We start from the raw sequence: 25,306 nt of genomic DNA, 5'->3' as shown, positions 1-25,306 counted from the left end.
TTTCTTCCATAGTGTCTGTCAGAATGTTTATCTATGGAAAATTCAGTACAAGAAGTTTGAGGGGAGAAATCAGAACTCAGTTCTGCTTTCTGATTTGTGGTGAAATAAAAAGAGAATACACAGCTTATGTTTGTGCTTCTCAACAAGACTTGCAACAGTTGGTTTTTTTTCAGCATTTGCAATCTGTATTTTTGAAATGCGCATACAGGAACCAGACAAAGTTTCCGCCCAAGCTGCATTGGGCAGCATTGCATACAGATTCAGTTCTTGTGGCAAAACAACTAAAAAAAATAAAAAGGAAAAAATGTCACTTTTATATGACACAGAAAGTTCTTCTGTTTCCTGTACAAGAAGAATTCAGAAAGTGGATTTTTTTGATTGTTTCCTCTCTTTTTCTCTGTGTGGGTATGTTTAGATTTCAAGATCGGAATTACTTTGCAATAATTACAAGCCTAGAATAGATTTGTGACTGGCATTTAGGTAGAACGGTGCAATAAGAAAACAGTATAGACACTAAAATTTAAAAATCTGATGTGAAGATAACTACAAGCTTTTTTCTGAATAATTATATCCTAGTAAATAAGATTGACTAATATCTATTTATATACTAACAGAAGTGGGAACATAATTTTTCTGTTGTACATTGCATGTTCATGATCTCTTGGTGCACTAAGTATTGTTACCTGAAAATCATCACTGCTAGGTACTTTTTTTTTCTCCTCAAAATTATGTGTGTGCCTTTTGCACAAAAATGTGATGTGAATTTAATTTATATATTCTTAATGGTTGTCTTAATTTGTCGCTTTTTTTTTATAACTCATGGATATAATGAAGTTTTCTTGGGAAAGACAAAAAATGCCGTTACAGAGGAGCTTTTGTGGGCTGGCTCATTAGGGGGCAGTAGTGCTCTTTATCACGCTAGTTCTTTGCCTTTTTGAGATAATAATCAATTCTGAAGTCAGTCTTTGTGGGAAGTGTTAAGTGTTTACATTTCTAATCTGTATATGACAATAGAAGTTTCTCTTGCTCATCTACAAAACTAAAGCCTATTAATAAAAAAACATACTGAGCATGGTAAATGAAATCAGCCATTATTTTCACTTTTACTAACTAAATTTAATTATACATTAATGTTTACTACAACTCACACCACTTAAAGAGCATTTAAATGGCTCTTATTCAAAAGCTGACATTTAAAATTAGTATTTAAATTATCTCTCCAGGAGATGTAATCAGAAAACCTTTGGCTATATGGATATTATTTGTGCTTTGTGAAATAAAAAGAAATCTGCTATATGCTAAATAAATATTTATAGAGTATATTTTGTCAGCTTAGATGAAATGCAGAGTCTCAGAGGTATAAGTCCATCGAAGCTCAGAAATAAGGTGTTCTTTGGTTCTTTTAGGTGATTCAAACTGCTAGTGACTTTTGCATTAGCCAGAGAATATGCTGCTTGTGGCTAAGTAGTAATTGTGATCAGATGCCATGATTTTTGAGTTTTGCTGGGTTTTGTCACAGATTTGATATTTGCTTATACTCAGACCTTGAATTATGCTGGAATTAGCTTCATGTAGGGGTGGATCGGGTGGGCTGCCAGACCCTGCCTTACAGCCCAACTTGTCCTGTGATCGAGGCTGCTTTGCAGCTTGCTTGCTTCTGATGTTTTGTATGAGGAAGAGAAAAAAGGAGCTTTCAATAAAAAATCCACTTAACAGTGGTTTCTTACAATGATTCATAATTTGAAATGTTTAATTGCACTTCTAATTCCGAGGGAAGTGAAATGTCTGTGAACTGGGCGCACAAACAAACTGGTATAATAGGAAACATATTTTTAAACTGCAAGGTCCTTTTGCTTCTGTTATGACATTTTGATGAGTTTAGGTGACATTTAGAATTGATGTCTGCTGTGTATAAGGTTTGTTTTTAATAATATAATTTGGTTTCAGATTTTTGGACTGTTGATTTGCAACACAACAATCTGGAGATTTTGCACAAACTATCATTATTTTTATGGTTATAGGGTCAATTAACCAGTAGAGGGAGCAGAAATTAATAATCCTGATAATCTGTGCTGCTAATTATGATTTTGATTTGCAAACAAAACCTGTTCACAAAAAGTGCTGTGTTTATTTAATATCTGTTTTCTTCAGTAATTCCTTTGATAGCTATCTACATAGACACACATTCTTATATTCCTTCCCACTATTAATAGCAGTAATTCCTTAGGTCATCTAGTCCAGACCTTTTTAAACAACTGTGATAATTTTCTATAACCATAGGAACCATATAAATAAATAAATAAATTTTAGTAAAGAGGGTAGAAAAGATCAGAGGGCTTCAGAAATGTCGCATCATTGGTGCTGAATATCTTCACTGCGGAATGTGAGGAGTAGGAGTGTGCTCTTGAAGAGTTGCTGCTGTACCTCATCTTTGGGAGGATCCAGTAAGGCATGTTACTATATGAGATATTTATTATTGTGTATTTTCACATGTGTAGTAACCATTTATGCTTGAAAATCATTAGGATAAATAAATTATTCTTGCCAAGTATTGTCTTTTGATAGTTTTCCAAATTTTTTATGTAAAGTCATTCTATGGACGTCATTGGATTCACTTATCTAATTGCAGTGGAACAAGCTCCACAGAGAAGTGGTCACAGCACCAAGCCTGTCAGAGCTCATGAAGGTTTGGACAACACTCTCAGGCACATGGTGTTTTTCTTGGGGCTTCTTCGAGCTCAGGATATTCTATGATTCTATGAAAATCAAAATGGGGTCTGATTACATATGTAACTGAGATAGTACACATTCATCATTCTACAGAGTAAATAGAAGTCTGGAAATCTGAAATGATTATCTTTCACTTGTTAAAATAACAGAACATGGTTTTCTTTTTTTTTTCCTAGTTTTTATAGACTTTCTATAAATTTCTGGACTGTGAACAAAATCTAAACCTTTTTACTCTGTTTACTTCAATAAGTATACCATTCTGCTTTCTGAGTTTGCCACTATGATTACTTTTCTCATCTTTAACATCATAGCAAAGTAGATGAGAAACAAGTCTTTTCTTCTAGCAGAGATAGATCTTAATTCAGGCTGTAGATTCTGTTCAACCTGTATGCCATGCAGGCAGGACCTGCACTTGGATTGGTATATAACGAAATACAGTGGTGCTTACCCTTCCACCTCAGTTTAGCCCTTTGTTTCTCTTTGAAAAGAATTTGTGTTTGTTGAGTGGGATAACAGTGAGAGTTGGTGGATGCTAGTGATATGATCCCACTTCTGGGAGGTAGGAGGTGGCAGAAATGAGCATGTACTTCTTTCATTTGCCTTCTCAGTCCTCAGCTTTTGGGATGATGCATTAAGTTGCCTTGGGAGTAATTTGTATCTGTAGGACCTTGGAAAAAAAAGTACACTTAGCAGTAATGATGCTGAAAGAACTGTGATGAAGTCCAAGCAACTGTGAATTATGTCTCACGTTCCTCAGCTACCTCTTAACCACTTTCTTTTCTGATGAGGAGATCGCCCTTTTCTTTCTCAGAACACAAACAAGCTTGGTTGTACACCCATTAACTGAGTTTAGTTTTCTCATCAAGCTTATTTCTAAGTCTCTAGCAATTGCAAAAGAAAAGTAAGACAGGCCTTAGATGAATGCAAAATGTTTAAGGATGAGATTGAGAGAATAGGGTTTTTTCATTCCTATTTGGAGGACTTAATAGGAGGCCTGGATAACCTCAGACATCAGAGACCTGACTCAAGATTTTTCTGTACTTCTGAATAGGCAAGGTTCCTGCTTTTGACAAGGCACATCATGAAATTAGTTTTGTTGTGAGAATTAAAATCAAATAAATACTGCTGCTAAGAAAGCAGAAACTTCCCTAAGAGCAGGTTTCAGAATATTGAGAAAGCTCATCATATTTGTAGGAGCTGTAGTAAGAGTGTATAATCTTGGATGTGTGGAACAACTCAGAAAAATGAGTCTGAAATTTATAACTTGCTTACAGCAGTCATATTGCTACAGAAAGATGACAGAAATTTAATTGCTCTACCATGAGAGCCAGAAATTCTGGACTTACAGTGCACAGCAATTCTTGCATTAGACTGTTTGGTTTTGATCTATCATAGCTATTACCTCTGATTAAATCCATTTAATTAGAGGAAAAATGCAGTCCAGAATTTTTAAGATGCTGAGAGGACTTTTTTTGTTCTCTTACCAACGTAGAAAGGGACCACAGAGTAACCCATGTTCTGTAAGCTGTGAGTAGTTTGACATTTTACTTAGGAACCATTTACCAGATGGTGTGTCTCCAGGAGTATGCACTCACCTCTGGCAATTCTACTGCAGGGTATACTTAATTATCTGACTCCATTTGTGATTTTACATTATTTATTTATCTAGCTTATACTGAGGATCTTTTTACAGTGTACTTACATTTCACCTGGCTATATGCACAGTTTATGAATACAGTCTATATCACATAAATTTACAAACCCTGTAACTGGTTACAGCCTCTGCATATGCTCTGTTCCTACAGAAACATTCTTAGGATTTGTGTTTTTGTGTCATGGAACTAAAGAAGAAAATGGTCCTAGTTGACTGTGTTCAGTTGATTGCAGCCTTGGGCTACCTTAGCTTACAATTAGTAATGAAACTCTTGTATGGGAGTAAATGAATTGTCTCTAATGTGTAACTGTACCATTGTCAGTCCAAATAAACAGCAGAACAGAAGCTGAAATACTTAACTTTCAAGTTTAAACTTGGTGACCCATTTCACTGCTAGGCAGAGTTAAACTTTAAAGCCTTGAGGGAATTTGAAAAACAGAAAGATCTGGTGAGTTTTTCTCATTTAATGCAGTTATTCTTGCCATATTTTTTCTTAGAAAATTTGTTTCCTATTCACCTGAAGCTGGTTTTATAGGCTTGGTCCTTCAGTCTTTTCAGAGAAAGAAAACACATTCATGGGATTCATTGCAAATTCTCATAACTGTGCAGCTGTAATTGTACAGTGCCATGAGTACTCTTGTGAGTATGAAGTTTAACAAGGGTGAGATTCAACTTCAAAATGAGCATCTGACAGTATTTTACTTTCAGACTTCCTTCGTAAAACTTTCAAGAGTAGGGCTAGCCATAGAAACCAAAAATGAACTTTTTGAAACATTTGCACACAGTGTCTTTTTTGTAATACTAAAAAGTGAGGACATTGCATATGAAGCTGCTTAATTTGGGTTAAGAAATTACAGAATCTATTTAATGTGCAGCCCAAAAGAGAGAAACTGATTCGAGTCAGAGCAATACATCTTGCCAGAGTCAGGTCCCACAGCTTATTTTGGGACCATTTCAGAGCTGTGCATGCTGCACCCAGTCACATTTCCTTCCCTCTCCATTTTCTTTATTCACAGCGTGTCATGTGTCTTGTGGAAAGACGTGTGCATACCTTTTCTTTCTAACAATGTCAACACTTGTATCAGAAGAGGCTGTTTTAGGGGTGAGAGGGTTGCAAGGAGCAGCTGCCAGACCAATTCACATACCTTGCTTTTGGCTCATGTACCTTTAGAAAACATTATGGTGAGAAGAATCGTATCCAATTACTCTGTTGGTTCATAACTTACCAGCAATTCTGTATTTCTTAGACTATTACAAACTAATTAGATGTTAATTGTGACAAGCATGTCACCAGGTGTGCTCATGGTGCAGGAGCCCACACTTTTTCATTTGCATTCAGTTCACATTTGTGTTCACCATTATGATTCTCCCCTGGTCTCTACTTTTCCTTTGTCAGTTCTTTAAATTCATTATTTTGTGAGTTTTGGTACAAAATGGTACTGTCAAGGAAAAGTAATCTTCTTGTGATTAGGAGTTTCCAACCAGGCATCTTTGTGGATTAATAGCATGGTTTTGAATTAAAAGCAATGGGATTGTCCACATTACAGAATTACTGGACTTGTTTTCCTGGTACTTTTACAATTTTTTTTGTCAGTTTGCAAGTAATGTAATTGCCAGATCTGACTTACTGGAGAAGTAGAATGTGTATTCTTGAAAGAGTAAAAAGTTAGCATCTCCCACATCACTAACATCTGTCCTGCTTGAGGCAATAAATACACAGTACATGCTGTCAAACAATATCAGCATTGAGCATTTGACATTGTACAGGTGTCTAACAATGCTGTGACATCCTTTCTAGTCCCTCCTCAGGTGGAAGAAGGTAGGTCATCGCCTCAATTATATGCAGAGGAGGCAATTTTCACTCATCCTGTTTCCTGTTGTTTACAAATGACAGGAGTCTGGTATCTGGAACTGTGTGACATCTCAATTTGTACCACTTGGTTTTGTCTGAGTATTTAGCAAACTTTAAAAGCTGCTATGACAAGTGACCTTTTTCACTGGTTAAAATACATGAAATATGACCTCTTTCACAGGAAAACCACAACCCACAGCATGGCCTCTGAGCAAATCTTGTTCAGTATGATGGTATAAAATCACTACTAGTGAAATAACAAATTCATATTTCTAGGATTGCGTGCTCACTGGCTAGGCAGTAATAGAAAGAAATTTCAAGGGGAAAAGGAAAAAAACCTTTTTTCCTTATCAAGACAGATTCTGTTACTAAAAATACATTTTAAAACTTTGGAATAATGAAAGGACAATACAAAACCCAGAAGAGAGCCAAAGCTAATGAAAATGCTTGTCTCTCTTTTTCAGTAATGCCTGATTTGACGCTTTTTGGATTTCTTCTGGTGCATACAGTTAGGCAGCAGAGTTTTAAGAGTGCTAAAAATGCTAGATTATTTCTCTGTCCCCCTTTGGAATGTCAACAGAAACAAGGAGCTGGGAGATGCTTATGCCTGGGAATAAGTTATGTTATGAGACTGGGAATTCTACAGCAAAACAAGTTGCCAAGGGCCAGATTTGTAGGCAGCTCTGGTTGGTGTATATTTCTTTGATTAGGTACTTCAGTACCTAAGGGTGCACTTGTCTCCTTCATGAGGTGGAGAAACATACTGTAAGGTTGGAAAAGACCTTCAAGATCATTGAGTCCAACTTTTAACACTGCTGTGTTCAGCACTGAACCATATCCCTAAGTGCCACATCCACATGCTGTTTGAATGCCTCCAGGGATGACGATTCCACCACTTCCCTGGGCAGCCTATTCCAGTGCTTGAGCACCCTTTCAGTAAAGAAATTTTGTCTGATATCTAATCTAAACCACAGTGTCAGCATAAGAGAGCCGCAGGCTTAAGACTTCTGGAGAAGGAATGACCTGTATGAGGCTGCCCACTCGTGACTTAGGTGTGCTGTCATACTTGGTAGTCCTGGAGGGTTTGCAGCCTGGACCTGAGTATAGGATTCAGTAACTGTACAGAGGAGTTCAAATTCATGTTGTCTTTACTCCTCTATTCAGAATCCTAAATAAAGGAATTTCAAAATCTAACCATACACACTTGAAAACAAATAAATCTCTTTGTTCAAGAAGTGCATGAATATTACAAACACTGCCTGAAAATACCTGAAGTCATTACTAGAAAGGAAGTACCTTTTAGTAGGAAATCTTAAGAATGCTCATGAGGAGAAGGTTCATTTGAAGGTGCAGTTTAGAGGCAGGAAGAAAGTTATCTGTAGATTCAGGCAAATCCTTGTTACAGCAGAGAAACAGAATTCCTGAGCTGTCTTTTTTCTTCTTGTCATTTCAAGATCACTTTGCCTCTTCATGTTCCCATTCCTTCTTCCTTTCTTTCATGTCATCTTCATAGGAACAGGTGCATTGTACTTCTATCAGAGGAATGCAATATCTTTGAAATTCCTCAAAAATCAGAGTTGCCACTGAAGTGGGACAGAATTCCTAAGGATACTGCTATGTGTAAGAAGTTCTAATGCAAGCTTTCAAGTGATGCTACTATAACTAGCAACTTCTTTTTTTTTATTGTTTGTTTCTGTTTATTTTCTTTTTGAATAATAGTTGATTAAGTAATAGATCACTACAATACTTTATTAGGTGGGTTTCCTTTATTGTTCAGGCCTTAAAGCCCTTCTTGTGCTGTAGGGTATCTTCTGTTCCCAAGGAATGTGAAGCACAGTGTTTAGGCAGTTTTTGGACAGTTCCAGAGTTCCTGGGTGGCAGTATATTCCTATCTATACTTTTGAATGCTAAAAAGTTCTTGAGTGAGCATTTTAGTTTTCTCTTTCAGAATTCGTATCACATTTAGTGAAAATGAAAGTCCTTCAGGTGAAGACCAAAATAGGTTGTAGATAATATCGATGTGATGAAGAATAACCAGTTTCAGGTATTGAAATTGGAATTATTTGATTTCTTACCAAATGCAGATGTGTTGGAGACAACATACCAGAGGAAATGTTTTAGTGGTAAACCTTTTCAGGAGAACTACTTTGCTGCAGCAGCAAGGAGCTGTTCAGTTGGAATGCATTAATTTACCAAGGGTACTGTAGCCAGGCAGACTCAGGTAAGCTGGCACAGAGATGTTTGAAAATGGTGTAAGACAGAGCAGAAATGCATGAAACAGATATGGGGAAGTAGAGGCAGTAAGGGCAATGAACAACACAGAGAAGTGAGGAATTGTTGTTTATTGAGAGCTGCCTGAAGTTGAGTTGAACCTGTAAAAGTTTTTTTGGGTAAAAATGAGGATGATTATCATGCAGGGAAATGATGCACTGTAAGAAGGGTTATGTCACATGATGCAGTGCTTTGTTCTCAACCTGGCATCTGAAAAGTCATTCTGAAAAGCTCTTGAAAATTCAAGTGTATCATAATTTGAATTCATTTTTTTAGTAGAGTTGCTTTAAAATTCATATTACCATTTCAAACTGCAATTGTATGCTTCTGTGGCCTTGAGAGAGTCACAAAGCACTTGGAGACATCCTTGACTTTGACATTGAGGCCTGCCGTGCTTATCTAGGACAGAGTATACCTGCTGTGTCTACTGCTTTCTGAAAAGCAGAACCTGACATTTTATTTGGGTTTATGAGGGTGTGCCTTCCAAGGGTGATCCACAGACCAATAGCAGATTTTGCAAAGATGTGTGGGAACAGTAAGGCAGAGGAAGGATATAACAACAAAAAAACTTCAAAATCCAAAAAAAATTACTCCCAGAAGGCATCTAGTACATCTTTTCTTTAAAGACAGACAGATGAAACATATTTTTCAGCACAGAGCATGTGAGGTGCAGTGCTGTAAGTTAAGCACCGCGCTGAGACATTATGTTGTGGGTCTTTGTTCGAAACGCCTTTCTTCCCTTCTTGGCAATAAACCAGTTTGTTTTCAAAACATTCCAATCCAACATAAGCCAACTTTGAATTTGTTTGAAGTAACTTGAATGTTTTTGTTAATGTGAGTATTTTTAAAATGCTCAAAACTTGTAAACTTGAGAGACTACTGGCTTTTTATGCCGATGTGGTTTCAGACATTGGAAAAAAATTGGTATTCTGTTCTTCCCACTGTTTTATGAAGCACTTCAGTAATGTGCTTTCAGCATTAGCCTATTTCTTTTTTCTATCTTTTTTTTTTAACTAAAAAATGAAATAAAAATTCTGGACCAAACATGAGTCAGCCTATAAAACTTCAAAAAGAGCTTTGCAGCTCAACCCCCAAATCCTATTATTTTAATATGTGTCTTTTTATGAAGATAAGCGCTTCCCATTTTCAGAGTTTTATGGAATTGGTATGTGTTTAATTTTGTCACAAGAAAGTTGCAGGGGTAGGGAGAGTGTGAATGCTATGAAGACTGCAGGTTATCATTACCACTGGAAACAACATCCAGTACTGTGCTGTGCTACGTACAGATCTGGAACAGGTGCAAAAGTAATCTACAATTATGTATGTACAACATATGTTAATATCTTCATATTACCTCAGAGCTTGAAAAATTAAATTATTCTTTGGCTTTGTGGAAATAAAGTTCTTTTAAAAACTTATCTAGTTACATGGAATCACTTTCCTTATTTGCATCTAATTCTGAAACTTCCAGTAAAATACTCTTTTCAAGGGTGACTTTTTAATTTTTTTTCTTTTCTCTTAAAGAATACTAGCATCTTTACTAAATGCAGAAGAGTTTGCAATATGTTGAGAAGAAAGGCTTTAGGGCTAGAAAAGTGCCTTGTAGTTTGTCCCACAAAGTCCCTTTCAAGTTTAATTGACTTAAATTGCGTAAAAATTACCATTTCATTTTTGCTGATTGTTTCTCTTAGAAGTCCTGGATTTTTGCCCAAAAACTAATTGATTATGAGCATTCTGATTTAAGGTCAGGCTCTGCTATCATTAAACATCAAGCAGGTAACACTCTTGGGCGCTCTGGAATGTGTAGTCCGGGTGCTGAAGTAATGGACCTTGGAGAAGGAGAGAGCTTGGCTGGACTTCCTTCCTACCTTGAATCAGGGAATCAGCTGTGTTCTCTCCACTTTCCTGAAGGTGGCATATAAAATGATGTAGGAGATGGTAGCTGATCTTCCCACAGGTAGATGAATGCTCTACAGAAAATAAAAGCCCCCCAGCATTTCCAGGGAGTATGAAATAGAACACACTCATTTACTAGCAAAAAGATGGATGAGGTGACCAAAAGGATTTTCCTCATAATTTTTTTTGGTTGTTATAAAAAATATCTTAATAAAATGTAATATATATATAAATAGTAAGGGACTGCAGATGTGCAGTGAAATGGCAGTGAAAGTGACAGTAAAATCTGCTTTGCTTTCCATTTCCCTACTCTGTCTATAGTCTGCATGCAGCCTGGAAACCAGTTTGAAATGGGGCAGGAAATCCTTGACCAAGGAGGAGAAGATTACTACTGAAACCAGCATCAAGCGGAATAGCCCAGCATGGGATTCAGTGTCCTTGGCAATTCTTGTTAGAATGTTGGAGATGTTTTTAAACCTTAACATTGCTTAACTTAAGTGGGATTTTTTTGCACGTGAAGGTAGATACCTTTGTCAACAGTTGTCAGGTATACTTCAAGGCAAGCACAAAGCAGTAGAACAAACTGTGACTGTAGATAGGAACTGTGGAAATAAAAACAAAGCCAAACCCTGTTCTCCTGCTGGCAGTTGAGAAGTGTGTTGATTCCCCCTCTAAATACATTGAAACCCCAAGTGTGTGTTTTCTTATGTAGAAGGTGAAGCAGAGGCTGGTGAATGAAGTTTACCAGTCTCAGAGTTGTGCCTCTATGTTTGTAACACTGAGCTGCAAAATGGAGCCCTGAAATGAATTAGAAAATGAAAGAAAACCAATGTCCTGGAGGTTTCTGGACATCATGAGTCCTCATGCTTCCAGTGGGATCTACAAAATAATTGTACTGGTGCAGAAGGAAATGGACTGTGATTTGTAGGTGATTGTGAGTTGTTAACATGGGTAAAGGTGTGACATAGCAATGAAAATGCGACTTTAAGCCATGCTCTGTGTTTAACTGTTAACGCTTCTTTTTCATGGTTACTGGAATCATGCTTTCAAAAATAGTAGTCATCTACTAGTCCCAGATTTTAGCAGACATCTTAAGACTAGCATTCTGCTTTACAGATGTAGATAAAAGTGAGACTGTTCAATCTGTCATCATCATCATGGCTAGGCTTCACAAACGAAGATTTGGGAAGGGCACTACCCAACATTTGTTACAAGCTCATTGGTGGCTAAAAAGGCCAATATGAGACAGACACGTCCAGTTGCAAAATGCACAGCAGAAAGACTCCTTAGATGGTATATTCTGCAAGACACGATTCTTTCTGTGTTGTGTTTTCTCCTCAAGGGTGATCCTGCGTGTGTTCTCAAAAGCATCAGCAGCGTTATAGATGGTGTGTCTCCAGGCCTCCCGATTTGAGGCCAGAGTAGACCAATGATGATGATCAGTATGGCTGAGGCTGAGATGTTGTTTCAGGGAGTCCTCGTATCTTCTCTTCAGGGCTCCTCTCTTTCATATGTTTGTGCCTTTAGTATTACTACTAATCGTGCTTGTAACAAACGTGGATAGAGCCTTCCTAAATCTTCGTTTGCGAAGCCTAGCCATGATTACTACTAATACAAAGATCAGGATGATTTTTGGTAAGCTTGTAAAACTTAATGTTTTCAGAGGTAGGAGAGAGAAATTACTTGCGTGGAATTTATTAAGGTTGCTACATTTGCATCTCTTTTTAATGAAATCAGTGAGATGGAGAGACAAGTAAATATTTTAAAAATTCCTACAAATTTAAAAAGCATTTTACAGTGTGGGGTTTTTTTGGGTTCTTTTGTAATCATGTTTGTACTTGTTTGTCTGAAGTGCTATTTGATTCGATTATTTTTCAGTTATAAGTAGTGTCATTTATATGCTCAACCTTAAAATTACATAATTTTTACCCGAAGCAATTCACAATGAAAGAGGAGGGGCAGAAGAGTGGGAATTATGGAAATGTCAACATGGAACACATTTAGAGTAGATACTGGGCACATTAGTAATAGATAAGATAAATTGCCAAAATAGTTTTGGTTAAGGGATCAAGACTGACAAGAAATGTATGGAATTAATTGAGGCAGGAAATGAATGGCTGAGGATCAAAACCCTCTTTGAGCTGCAGGAGTTAGCCTACCACTTTGTTTTCTCAACTAATAATTGATGTGTAGCTAGCTAAGGAAATCGCAGAAATAAAGGATGTTGCTTGTAGTGTGTGCAGGGATAAAAATAGTAAATAAAAAATTATAAAAGTGTTAAAGAAAAGATAAAGAGTGACTGGGGCATTTAATCTGCTCTGTTTTGTTTGAACAAGAAAAGTGAGCAAGAGTGACTGGTTTCCAGAGAAGGTCAAAGATGAGAACATCCTTTTAGAGGAGGAAAGCAATGGGAACATTAAAAACATGAATCAAAGAGTCTCTGTCCTAGTCAGAATTGAACTTAGCTTTTGTGAAAGGTTCCTAATTTGTTTTGATTCTTTCTAAAAACCCTGCTGTACTAGTCAGTTTGTCACATTTTCTGTTTTGAGTATTATGTTAAGATGTCCAACTGAATTTCCATTAGAAATGCTACTTAATGGGATATGTACAAAAAACCTGTAGCATTGCAGATGAATTCTTCAGTGAAATTGATTCTCATTAAAAATCACTCAGTCTCTACTAGATGATGGAAAATAACAAGTAGCTCATAACCTGGTAGAGGTGGGACCTATGTCAAACATTAATCAGTGTTACTACAGTTAATATAGTCCAGCATTATATTAATTACGTGAAACATGCACAATAAGGGGCTGTTTCGACAAGAATGAAGGCACCAAAATGAGGTAAAAGCAATTTACAGGATTAAGGACTGAAGGCAATCGTTGTTCTGTGCCTGGAATGCAAATTTTGAGGTATTCCATATATAATATTGTATAAAAATAGCATTTGGGTATATATTTGTGGTTACAGTTACTGTGGGCAGAGCTCATAGTTCAGGAAACAAACAGTCTGAGACCTGTATTCTGATCTCTTACCACTCTTTATGATTATTGTCTTAGTTTATTTTTACTGGAGTAATACTGTAACAAACGTGGGTAGAGCCCTACCCCAAATCTTCGTTTGCGAAGCCCAGCCATGATGATGATGATGATGGAATATTAATGATTTAAGCTTGTTTAGTACCAATAAGCAGAGTAGCATTTCAGGGAAACTTTTTTCTATTTCTATTTCTTCTATGACTGATATCAAATTTTCAATATTATTTCTATTTGTAAATTGTTAAAAGCTTTACAACAGTAACAGCAGTAAAACTTGAATTCTTTAATCTGAAATAGACTAATGCTCACAGAGGTAAAATATTAGCAAAAGGTCATGCTGTGCCTTTGTGGTAAGTTCAGGAATAGATCCCAAACACTGTCTACTGGGAAGCAGGATGTCTTAATTCTGGTTCTTGTGAATAGAGGGGAACAAGGATATTTTGATATGTATGTTGTGACAGTTAATGCACTCTCAACTATTCTTACACTGTCAGATACTCTGAAGTAATAAGTATGTCTGAGATACAGTTGCTCAAAATAAGAAATCTACACATTCTTTTATTGTCCTTAATTTTGTGCTGTAACCATTGTGCAGGTCTGGACTGTATTATTTCACCTTCCTCCTTTGTGTTTTACTTCTGTCAATGCAAATATGGCATGAGGAGCAGACTGGTGACTGAGTGGGTTTTGACAATGATGGTGTTTATGGCATAGTTAGAACTGCTTTCACAGTAGCCATTTGTGCCCACACCAGTGCAGGAGCTGTTTTAGAGCTTCTGGTGGCCTGGGAGTTTTGGTGCCTTCTGATAGAAATGAAAACTGGGCATAATTTTTAGACTAGATTTAACTAAATATATAGTCCTGTGTTTCAGGTCTTTGGATCACAGACATATTCATTATTATTTGAGTAATTTATTATAGACCCTCTCATCACGATATGTTCTGTATTATTCTAGTAATTCTTTTAACATCATAGTCTGATAGATAGCTTGCTTGTTGGAGGCAAAAAGCTTGTGTATGTTATTTAGTTTTTCTTGATTAAATTTTTTTATGAGCAAAGGACTAATTAATTCCTTGTGCTTTATCAACCAAACTGGTCTGGTTTATTAAATCATGTCGATGATACCCATGACCTTGGAGAAGCCATAAAAATTTCAAATGACCTCTCCTGTTCTCCCATGTCACTTTAAAGGACGGTCCTAATAGACTAAATGGTAGCAAGCAGAAAGAAATATGATACATGGAAAATTAATACTTTTTTCTCTTTCTTGTTTCTATGTTAAGTTTGGAAGACTTAATTTGTATTTTGAAAAGCCAGGTTTTGTAATTCAAATGACCTTAGTAATCTGAATTCTGTGTTTGGAAGATTGGTTTTAATAGTTGACATTTATATTCATTTCTGGACCACATTTGGGCCCTTTTGCAGAAATCAGAGAACCAAGGCTTCCCAGTGCAACAGTTACTACAACAGTGGTGCAAAATCTAAATATGTTTGTGGAGGTGTTGTAATAGCTATCTGTTAAGGAATACTGTTTTACTTTGTCCTAAAAGATACTTTTTAATTGCTGTTTAGAAGGAGTAAGGCCTTGTTTCATAACTGTGAATATTTGGAAATAGGACATTGTGATTTAGAGAAACTGTGAATAAAATGGCAGGCAGTTAGTTAAATTCTGGTGAATTTAGCAGGTTTTCTTGGCCTAAAGGACTTTTTAAAATACAGTTTGGTTATCAATGAGTCATAAAACATGGCTGGAACTTACAGTAGAATTGTTGTGCACTACGGACACACCAAATATAACTTTACTTCCCTCCAAAATCACAGGAGTAGTCCACTGAGCAGGATAATCGTGTGCAGCACTGGCTCAAAAGAAAACAGTTGTTTCTTATGTATCCTCTTGCTGTGGCCTCTTTTTTTTTCAGTTGCAATTAGAGAATGTGTTAAAATTCAAGTGAAGTGCATTACTGTAGGGCACATGTGGAGACTTTCTTTCCTTAATCAAATACTACAGCTTAACAACAAAAGGCTGCATGAAAGATTGTATCGTGACACTGTTTCAGACTTACCAGACTCCTCACCTTGATGTTTGGGTTTGTTGTGGTTTTTTTTTGTAATGGTGGTAATATAAAAGATTAAGGAACATTTTCACCTAGAACTGTGTGTTTCTGACGAACTCCCATGTTCCCATAGCAATTTTACTAACCACATGCTGTTTAACTGGAAGAGTGACTTGAGGATATTGCCTGATTTCTTTCTACCTCCCATGGTAAACCTTCTGTTTGTTTTGTGAATTTAGTAGTCAGAGGTGCATGGATAAAACTTGCCATCTTCTACTTAATGACACTTCACAGCCAGTAAGATTGCCAAAGTGCTATACAACTTTCCTTTTTACTTCATTAAGCAACAGAGAGGAACAGATCACAACAGTTATTTTCTAGCCTAATGCCTCATATTGACTGAAACATTTAAGTCTTAAAAATAGAGAAGTACCATAAAATAAAAGGCTTGAATGGGGGATGGGCATTTTCAGAACTCCAAATAGGTCTGAAGGGAAGAAAAAATGCAAAGACCTGAGTCAAGGAAATGGAGCTTTTTCAAATGAACGAAGCATGAGTTGGAGATGGGGGAGAAAAGGTTAACCTATGCTTATCATAGTACATTATATTAGAAATAAAATTTAAGTTTTTTTTTTTTCCAGCAAAACCACACTGAAGGAACAAAATGGATCTAAGTGTTTCTGCTTTCTCTAGTGGCAACACTTCAACTGCAGTGACACTTAAAATAATCTGTGTGCTATTTGGCAGAGAACATGACTGTCTCTAAAGTTCTTTAATAGCTGTCTGACTGACCTGCATCTTTGATGCTTAAGGGTAGGGCAGCAGTAGTCTGACACTCCTCCTCACATACCAGAATGACCTGCAATATAAATTGTTTCCTTGTGGTTATGGAGTTTGTGATTTCCCCTGTGTTTTTTTTGTTTTCAAGAGTTGTAAATACAAAAAAGAAAACATATTTCCTCCTTTCTCCCTGCCTTCTCTACAACAACAAAAAAATTGGAAAAAAAAGCCCCGTTCATCAATAATAGTGTTTTGGCACATGGTATTTTGTTTTCTAAAAGGCAAATAGACTCAGTGTTTGTGTTACCCTAGCTTCAGGGGTTTTTTTCTGCAAGCAGCAGATCAAACAAAATTTTCAAGATGAGGAGGCGAAGGATGGACAGTGAAAGAGAAAAAGTGCTCTGTGTGGAAATGATTGTATCCGTGGAAAATGCTTCTGTGGCCTTGAGAGAAGCCTGCAAGTCAGTAAGAATAAAATTTGATCTCCACAGTGTGTGGTAGCAAATCTTTAGTACATATAGGGGTTTGACAAGTGTGGTTTTTTCTGTTATGGGTGGGCATAGACCACAGTTAATGGCTAAAGATAATGGCTAAAGACTGTGGTGTTGGTGGTGTTAACTGAGCCTGTGTCTTAATGAAACTTATTTTGCTTGTGAATTCAGATTTCACTGGAAATTCAGCAACTGGAGAACACATTTGGAGAAAGAAATTGCCACTTCAGTAGGTTTCCAGTGGGACAAACGATGGACAGGGCTTGGGGAGGGGGTGGGAGATCACATGTTATTGTTTTTACTGTTTTTACATTGCATTGAGGATAGATAGGTTGTTAGAGCAGAGGATAAATATGTAATGACCTTTTTTTTATCTTGTCCTATAAGGAGAGTAAGTTCTGTAGCTTTGTGATTAGACTTTTTCATTGGTAGAAGACACGTGTTACTTACTTAGTATGAAACCTCCAGCCAGCCGCATTCAGAATAAAATGAGTAGAATCCAGAGACATATAATACTGCCTGAAAATACTCTATAACATGCTGCTGTGGGGTAGAACACACTGAACTAATCTTGCAGTTGAAAATTAGAGTTCTACAATTCTGGTTATTTCTGTTCTTTAGGCAAAGTGAGACAAAGACAATATAGGAGAACTGACTCTTACAGAAAGTAATTTGAATTGTTGTCCTGAATTTTCACTATTTCTTTATTTGTGTTTATGTTATTTTAACCTACTTATCAGTTTAAATTTTGGTGATGATTTCTAAAGTGATGTCTAGGCTGTCACATTCTGTTACGGCCTTTTGATAAAATGATGTTAGCTTTGAAAATTTGACATTTTCTTGTCTGAGATTCACTCTCTTGTTCTGGCTTCATAAATCTTGCTCTGAATGTCTGGCCATTTCCACTTATTTTTCCAATGCAAATCTGAAATATTGAAAATACTGAAATATTTGAATTGAAAATGTTGAAATTGAGCTTTGTATAGCAAGCTGAGCCATGACTTGATCCCTAGTTCTCCCTTGAATTAGTCTAGAAGGAAACCACTGGGAATTCTCTTCTGCTGTATTTTAGGATTTTCCCTGCATGGTTTCCTGTAAAGATCCACAGAGGTCACTTCAGTGGGCAACTGGTCAATGTAATTAGTTGAGCAGGCATGAATTCGCTTTCTCCGTTTGAACTAATGAAACTGCAAAGAGGCTGATCGTATTGTCCTGCTGCAGCAAGAAAATACAGGAGATTTTTTTCTGGTGATCTTGAAGAAAATGTTATGTAAGTGCAAAAAGTCATTACTGTTACCTTAATGAAGGCATTACAGAAGCTGACCCCTTGTTAGAATGATAGTCCATAAAACATGAATGTCTGTAATGTGTGCTGACTGACCCAGTGATTATTTGCAGTACTCGTGCAGCCTCCCAGTGCTGCAGTAGGTAGCGTGAAAGAGGACAAAAACAAAGAAGTGGGTGAAGTAGAACAGGACAAAGTGTAGGGTGAAAGGGAGAAAGATTTTTGAACAGAAGATGACTCACAAGGTTTCTCCTGTTAAAAGTCTGGATGCTATTTGTGTAGTGTGTGACTTAGTCCACTGCCAAATACTCAGTCAAGTTTCTTAAGAAAACTGAAAGATATCAAACCAGAACCAAAGTTCTGGATTATTTTTATTTTCTCACTTCAGGAGGTTGAAAAAAAAAATCAGCTACTCGCACTTCTACACCACGAAAGGAATCTATATAAACAAATATGCAGGGAGCCAATAATAAGGGTTGGCAGTGCAGTCTGTTAATTGACTTGAGATATCAGACTGAAAATGTTAAGCTTTTTAAATAGAACTTTTATTATCCCATTAACTTGTTTCTTAATTAGACTCTAAATCAGGACTTGTTTTAATTACCACTAGAGGTTTTAAAAAAAAAAAATATATACATATAAGCTGATACCTTACTAGCGTTACTGTGGCAGTCTGCAGGTCTGGTAGCACCAAGGCTGAGTTGTAGAACTCCATTCATTATTGAAGACAAACTTTTTAGGTCATAGGACATTATAAATACTCTACCACTTTCCTTTGCCATAAAGTTCAAGTGTATCCATTGTGCATGTTTTGGAGGTATTTTGGCTTTGATTAACTCAGCCTGTAGGTGGAAAGAACTGTAAGGTAAGAGAAACAAGTATACAAGTGGTTCCTCACAGTTGCCAAATTGTTCTCTAAGTACTAAAACTTGTTTTTGTATAAACTCACAGAATTAAATAATTATGAACAAAGCTTAAAAATGAAGGCAGAAAGTTTGTCTTCATGTTCAGCTATGATTGACTTAGTCTTTCTTATGAATTTGTTATGCTGAGCTTGAAGTACTTCGTGTTTTTACAAGATAAGTGGTTGGGTTTTTTTCACAGTTGCTGGAATATTGTACCATTGAAGTACCTTTTTTAAAAAGAAACAACCCTCTGAAGGGTAACTGAACATTGAGGTCTAAGGTCTAATGCGTTAAGTGCTTATAGTGCTGCTTTGGTGTTTTAACATGAATTTTTCAATTTACCTTTTCTCCCAGGTTTCATGTGAGAATCTTAGGTTTCATTTCTTCTGAAGAGGGGTGATCTCTTTTTGAACTGAAACTTAAGTGCATTTTCTTGTTGTCCAAAAGGACAGTCTCGCCAGGATTGCCAGATATAAATAGAAGAAACTGTACTTTTTTGCAGTGTTTCTTTTGAATGTCAATATCCACATTGCTATAACTGGATTACTCAAGGAGTAATCCTTTGTTGGAAAACAGAGAATCCTTTCTTTTATGAAGAGCTTTTAAAAAAAATTGCAACTTTCAGATCAGAGATCTGGCATGTTATCTCTGGTTTTCTTCAAGAAAGAAAGAAAGAATGTGTTTATAACATATGTTAATACATGTTCTATCAATTGAGCATTTTAATGTCTGGAGGTTGGATAAAATACTTACTGAAACATAGCTGGACAGCTACTCAAACATTCTTTTGTGCAGGTCCAGCACAGGTTAATATAACTATCTTTATTTTTTTATTTACAATTTGAAGTGATGATATTTTAAAGTGCAAATAATCTACACATAAAAATCTGTTCTTGTGGAATAATGTGGTCTTTTTTTTAAAAGAAACTTTTACAGTAATGGTCAAGACACTATTGAAAAAAGAGTTCCTGCCCTCCTTCCTTAAAAAATAAACTAATCACTCAGTATTGGCATTTTTTAAGTGAAAACAAACAAAAGCTTAAAAAATGCAAATGTTCACGTCAAAGTAGGAATTCATGGTGCATCTAGCCTTCATAATCCAACAAACATCCATGGTCTGGTTTCTTAGGCTTAATATTGTTAATGTAAAGCTAGTTTAGGTGTGAGGGACTTCTTACTTACTGTGAGTTTGAACTGTACATAGGAAATACTGAACAATACATAGAGAAAACTACATGTTATTAGTAAAACCATTTACTTTAGTGTGTCTAATTATTTGCAGATACAGAGGGCAATTTTAGTCTGGAGAACTGGTATTTACACTTCACCTTTGTGCAGCAGAGAGCAATCTGCTGTTTCAGTAATGCCTGTTTCAGACAGACATTTGTTCTCCTTGTTTTAGCCATTACTGTCACTACCCTACAGGTGGTAGAGCAGTAGCAAATGAACTTTTATCATCTAGAGCCACTAAATATAGGAAAGACAGAGGATGATGCATTTAAAATGCTCCTCTTTAAAGTATGTAAAGCACATTTAAAAGTTGGTTTTTAATCAAAGTGTAAGACTTTAGCTCCTGAACTGACTCCAGAAATAAAGCAATGGAGAAATATGAAGGAAAGCCACTTGCAGGCAGGTTTAACAACACACAGTTAAGCTTCTTATCTTGGTTTCTGCCTTTCACAAATGCATACAGTTGTGGCCTACTTAATTCTTCCAATTATTTTAACAATTTTCTAAATGCCCGTAAGCAGTGGTTCCTATGTGGAAAAAAATATTCTCCCACAGTGTCCCCAGCTGAAATGCAGTTATAGGTTCATCAGCTTTTTCCTGTTGTAGCGTCTTTTACAGTATAATTAGTTTCAGAACTATCTGAAAGAACACAGCTATATTTCATGTCCGTTGATGCTTTCACATTTCTTTGAAGTTTTCACAGTGTCTAAAGAGTGGGAGAGGAAATGCTTAATGAAGTTTTGCAATGAAAATACTTTATAAACTCAGTAATGAGTGAAGAAAGGATGTTTTTTCTGGTTTCCTTTGGTGTACCTTTTAGGATTATACCTCAGACTTCCACAATGCTCTTATTAACAGTGTTATTAAGAGTGAATAATTAATAGAATGGATTTTTGAAATATAGCAAGGACATCCACTGTTCAATGCAATACTGATTTTAATTTTAGTTTTATATTGTTCTTATAATGAGTCTTATTCTAGCTCAGATTCTTATTAATGATGTAGTTGTTGGAATTTAATTCCATGCCACATTTTATGTAGGAAAGATACTTTTAAGTTTAGGCCTTTTTTGGTTTGTTTGGTTGTAATTTCTCTCTTTAAGGAACTGCTTGGTGATCCTAGTCAAATTTCATGGCTTCCAAGTTAAATTTCGTATTAAGTGTAGGGAAGAAAGATCATTATGGTCTTTATGTTTTCAAAAAGAAGAATTCTAGGAGGGAAGCCTTTCTTACTAGCGTTCAGGAAGCTGGGGTTATTGAATGCATTTGTTTTGTATTGTGCCATATACTTTTGTGCTGAGGTATTTGTTATTAAACAGAGATAATCTCCATCAAGGGTTATGATTTAAGATTACTGGTCTGGAAGCTGTTTGCAACATATTGTTCATTTCCCTTCCCTGCTGTCTCAGAGAAGTGTCAAACCAGTCTTTACATCAGTCGGTCAAGATGCTTCGTGCTGTCCAGTCCACTGCCTCCTCCTAGTGAGGGTGTTGTACTGGTGCTGCTTGTGGTTTCAGGTGGTGCCCTGGGAACTTCCTCTGCCTGATTGTTTTCTGTGCTTTGAACCAGTGCTGTTTGTAGCAGCTTTCCTGCCTCTGGAATGAATTCTCTTCCTTTTATGTTCCAGTTTGAGAAGAAGGAGTATTACAGAGGAAGAGGAGAATTAATGTATGTTTTACTTCAGGCTAAATATTAAATCATGATCTTTGTAGTAATTGAGAGTTAAGCTTTACCACAGGTTGTCATGTCGGTATTGCAGGAATAGGACATTACAATTTTTTTCTGGTCATGTACTGTGCTAAGTTATTGAATGATTACTTTGTGTAGAAGAGCAGTAGAGCATGCTGTGTGTTTCTTCTGCTTATAACAAATTGTCATATTATCTGTGCCATAACTTCATCTGAAAATAATTTATTTTATTTAAGCTCGATGTTGAAGTGGGATGCATAAGGTATCCCACAACATCATCACATATTTGCCCTGAGGCAAACACTGAAACTTGAAAACTGCAGTGAAAATGTAGACAGTTTCTCTCAACTTTCTGCTGGAGTGCTTCAAATCTGATTTTTGGATAGAACAAATTTCACCTAGAAAAGAGAATGAAAAAAGGAAGTCTGGTGGAAGGCTGTCATCTTAGAGTGCAGATACAAATCTTTAGGGAGTTAATCTGAGATTGTCCTATATGTAGGCACCAGAAGCTGGTGGATATTAATAACTTGGACACTTTTAACAGACCCTGCCATCAGATAAGGCTGTCCTGTGGTTGTGTTGCACACTTCTCACTTCAATTAGAAATTGAGGCACATGGAAGAAATCTCCTGATACTCTACAGATCCATACTTTGATTTAAATCATTATAAGTGCCTAGTAGGATTTCCGTAGGGCAAAGCACCCATATAGCCTATGTTTTTAACCTTGTGGTTCTTCATCTTGTGTAAATACTAATTTTTTTAAAATGTATTGTCATGGTTTGAGCTACCCCCCTGGGGAGGGGGCTGGAAGTGGTTGGTCCTTGGAGAGTTTCCGCTGAGGGACCAATCGGAGCTGGGTTTTTTTTTTCGCCCCTGTGAAATTAGATATTACAACAGCCGGAAGTTGTTGGCAGAGTGGGAGTGTGTGTGTGTGTGTGTGTGTGTGAGTGTGAGACCATGAGGTGAGAGGAGAGAGGCCTGCTGGCCCCCTTGTGGAGAGGGCCAGGCCCTCTTCCCCCCCAGCCAGGCTGCGGGGAGCTCGGGACTGTATGTTAACTGGACCGGGTGCCTGTGGGCAAGGCTAGGGGACTCCTTCCTCCCACTGCCCAGGAGAGGCGGTGGCGTGGACTTAAGGCTCGGCATTGGAGCTGAGCCAGGAGATGGGCTAGGGGTGGTCCAGAGCCCGGAGAAGCAGCTGTGATGTGCAGAGCTGGAAGAACTCCAGGCAGAGGAGAGAGACCAAAGCAGTCTCGCTGCTCCCTCTTCCCCCCCCATAATGGCAGGGGAGAGGGTAACAACCTTGAGTGAGGCTGAAGAAATGGGAGATGGGCCAAGGGGCTCGGAGGAGGCTCTATGTGAGGTTTGGGCGGGAGCAGCCGAAAACTGAAGGAGGAATGCAAGGGGAGGAATGCCTCCTGTGACAAGTGGAAGCTGAAGCTGCAGCAGCTAAAACAGAGCGAAGCCAAACCAGCAGGCTTTTTCTGGGTAAGGACTTTTGGTGAAAACTATTTGGGGTAGAAAGACTGAGCAAGACCCAGAAACCTGCAACCTGGAGAGGGAGAGTGAACATCTTACTCTCTGGGAAGGAACCATCACGAACCAGGGAGAAAGAACTCACAAGCTGACTCCCTGGACTTCCGTGATGAAGACCTCATGACGCAAGTGTTCCCTTACACCAGACCTTGGCAAGAGCTGAGGGTTGGTGGGGGTGCAAGAAGACCCCTTCCCTGATACCCCAATGAGGGAAAGACTTTTAACTATCGCCCTGAAAACTTCTCCTGAACTGATGTGGGAGGGTCCAGGGGTGGTAGGAATTATATTAATACTGTGTATTTATTTGCTCTTTAGTTTCTATAGTATTTAGTGTGGTAGTAATAAATTTTGATATAATTCCCCCATGCTGAGTTGTGCTTGTTTGAAAACTTCTCTTCTGTGTTGAGGTAAATTGTGGGGGGAGCTTGGAGATTGGATTTTTGGGATCAAACCCCCACATGTATTCTCTTGTATTAGTATTTTTATGTTTTTCTATCCACAAATGCCCAATATTCTCTTGAAATTTAAGGAAAAAGCTGCACAAAGAATTATTGTATTTTTAATGTCACATTAGATTTAGAAGTTTGCTATATTGTTTTAGCCATTTTCCTCAATCATCATATCTTTCAAAGACTGCCATTAAAATAAAAACCCTCTTCTTTATCTGTTTCAAAACTGATGAACAAACTGTACAAAAGGAAGATAACATGTTGTCTTTTTGTAACTCTTATAGGAACATCTTCCCCAGGTCAGCAGCAGGAGGAAAAATAACAGTGAAACAGAAAATTAGTGGTGTGGTTATTTTTTAAAGGTAACTTTAAAGTGACAATTCTTAGGAAAAACATTTTGATTTAAATTATTGTTATTATATCTTCTTCATTTTTTGTCACAGAATCCTTCATAATGTGAATTAATGAATTGAGTAACTTCAGTAATCATGTATTTCTTGTCAAATGAGTGACTTTTAGAGAACCAGCAGAAATATTGTTGTCTACTGAGATTATTGTATACTTCCAGAGCAGACTAAATATATTTAAGCAGAGAATGCTGTTTAGCCTGTAAGGACAAATTACACAGTGAAAGGTCATTGCCAAAGATACCTAATATTCCCGCTATAGGTGAAGGGCTGCATGCTGGCAGAGTTGAAAAGGAATCCAGCACGTATGCTGCTCAGTCTAATTATAACATTACAGATGGCCGTTACATAAGGAATGCCTCCAAATCAATATCATCCACGCAGAGAGACTTCTAAGTGTATACCTGATCCTGAAACAGCAGCAGCTTGCTATTTCTCTCCACGAATGTAGCTCTTGAAGCAGCAAGGAGCACCTTCCCTTCCAAGTTACCTTCTTACTGATACCAGCTTGGTATTTACGTTTGATTTTCTCTCCCTGATCACCATGCCACTCTCCTTAGTGTGAGGTTTTTCTTTTTCTGTGTGCATGCATCAGGCTGGGCCGCATATTAGATGGATGCAGTTCTGCTTTATTAAAAATGAATGACATATACCCTGGATAGGATTTTTTCATTAGAGGTAAGAGTATGGTGACACAGAGACTGAATTTAGCTGAAAGGGAGTAAACCGAGCTAGCAAGGGAATAACATGTGCTGGATGCGCATTCATAATCTAGCCAGACTGATGTAAATACCTAACATGCTAGATGAGTCAAGGTCATATCTGAGGAAGACCACTGCTGCTTTGGATTTCTGGCTGTGGATCTTTTATAACATATGGCTTTTGATAGTATGATGCTTGTCATTAGGATAATGTGCAACTTTTGGGTAGGACAAGCAGTGTTTTGACAGTCTGCAGCCCCCATATTTGAAAATAATAGCTGCCCTACTAGGTTGCTAAGTGTGGGTTCATATATGTATTACAGGGCTAGTATATAGACT

At 37.2% G+C, this 25,306-nt stretch overlaps 1 protein-coding gene across 2 annotated transcripts in view; it reads left to right on the top strand.

Annotated features, from left to right (window-relative positions):
• Nucleotides 1-25,306, top strand: part of COMMD10 (COMM domain containing 10) — a 100,578-nt gene that overhangs the window by 23,179 nt on the left and 52,093 nt on the right. The window lies entirely within an intron of this gene.

This window comes from Manacus candei, unplaced genomic scaffold (assembly GCF_025592945.1).
Source record: "Manacus candei isolate 608988 ecotype Guabito, Panama unplaced genomic scaffold, ASM2559294v1 h1tg000027l, whole genome shotgun sequence".
Taxonomy (NCBI): Eukaryota; Metazoa; Chordata; class Aves; order Passeriformes; family Pipridae; genus Manacus; species Manacus candei.
This window is presented reverse-complemented; position numbering and strand designations above follow the sequence as displayed.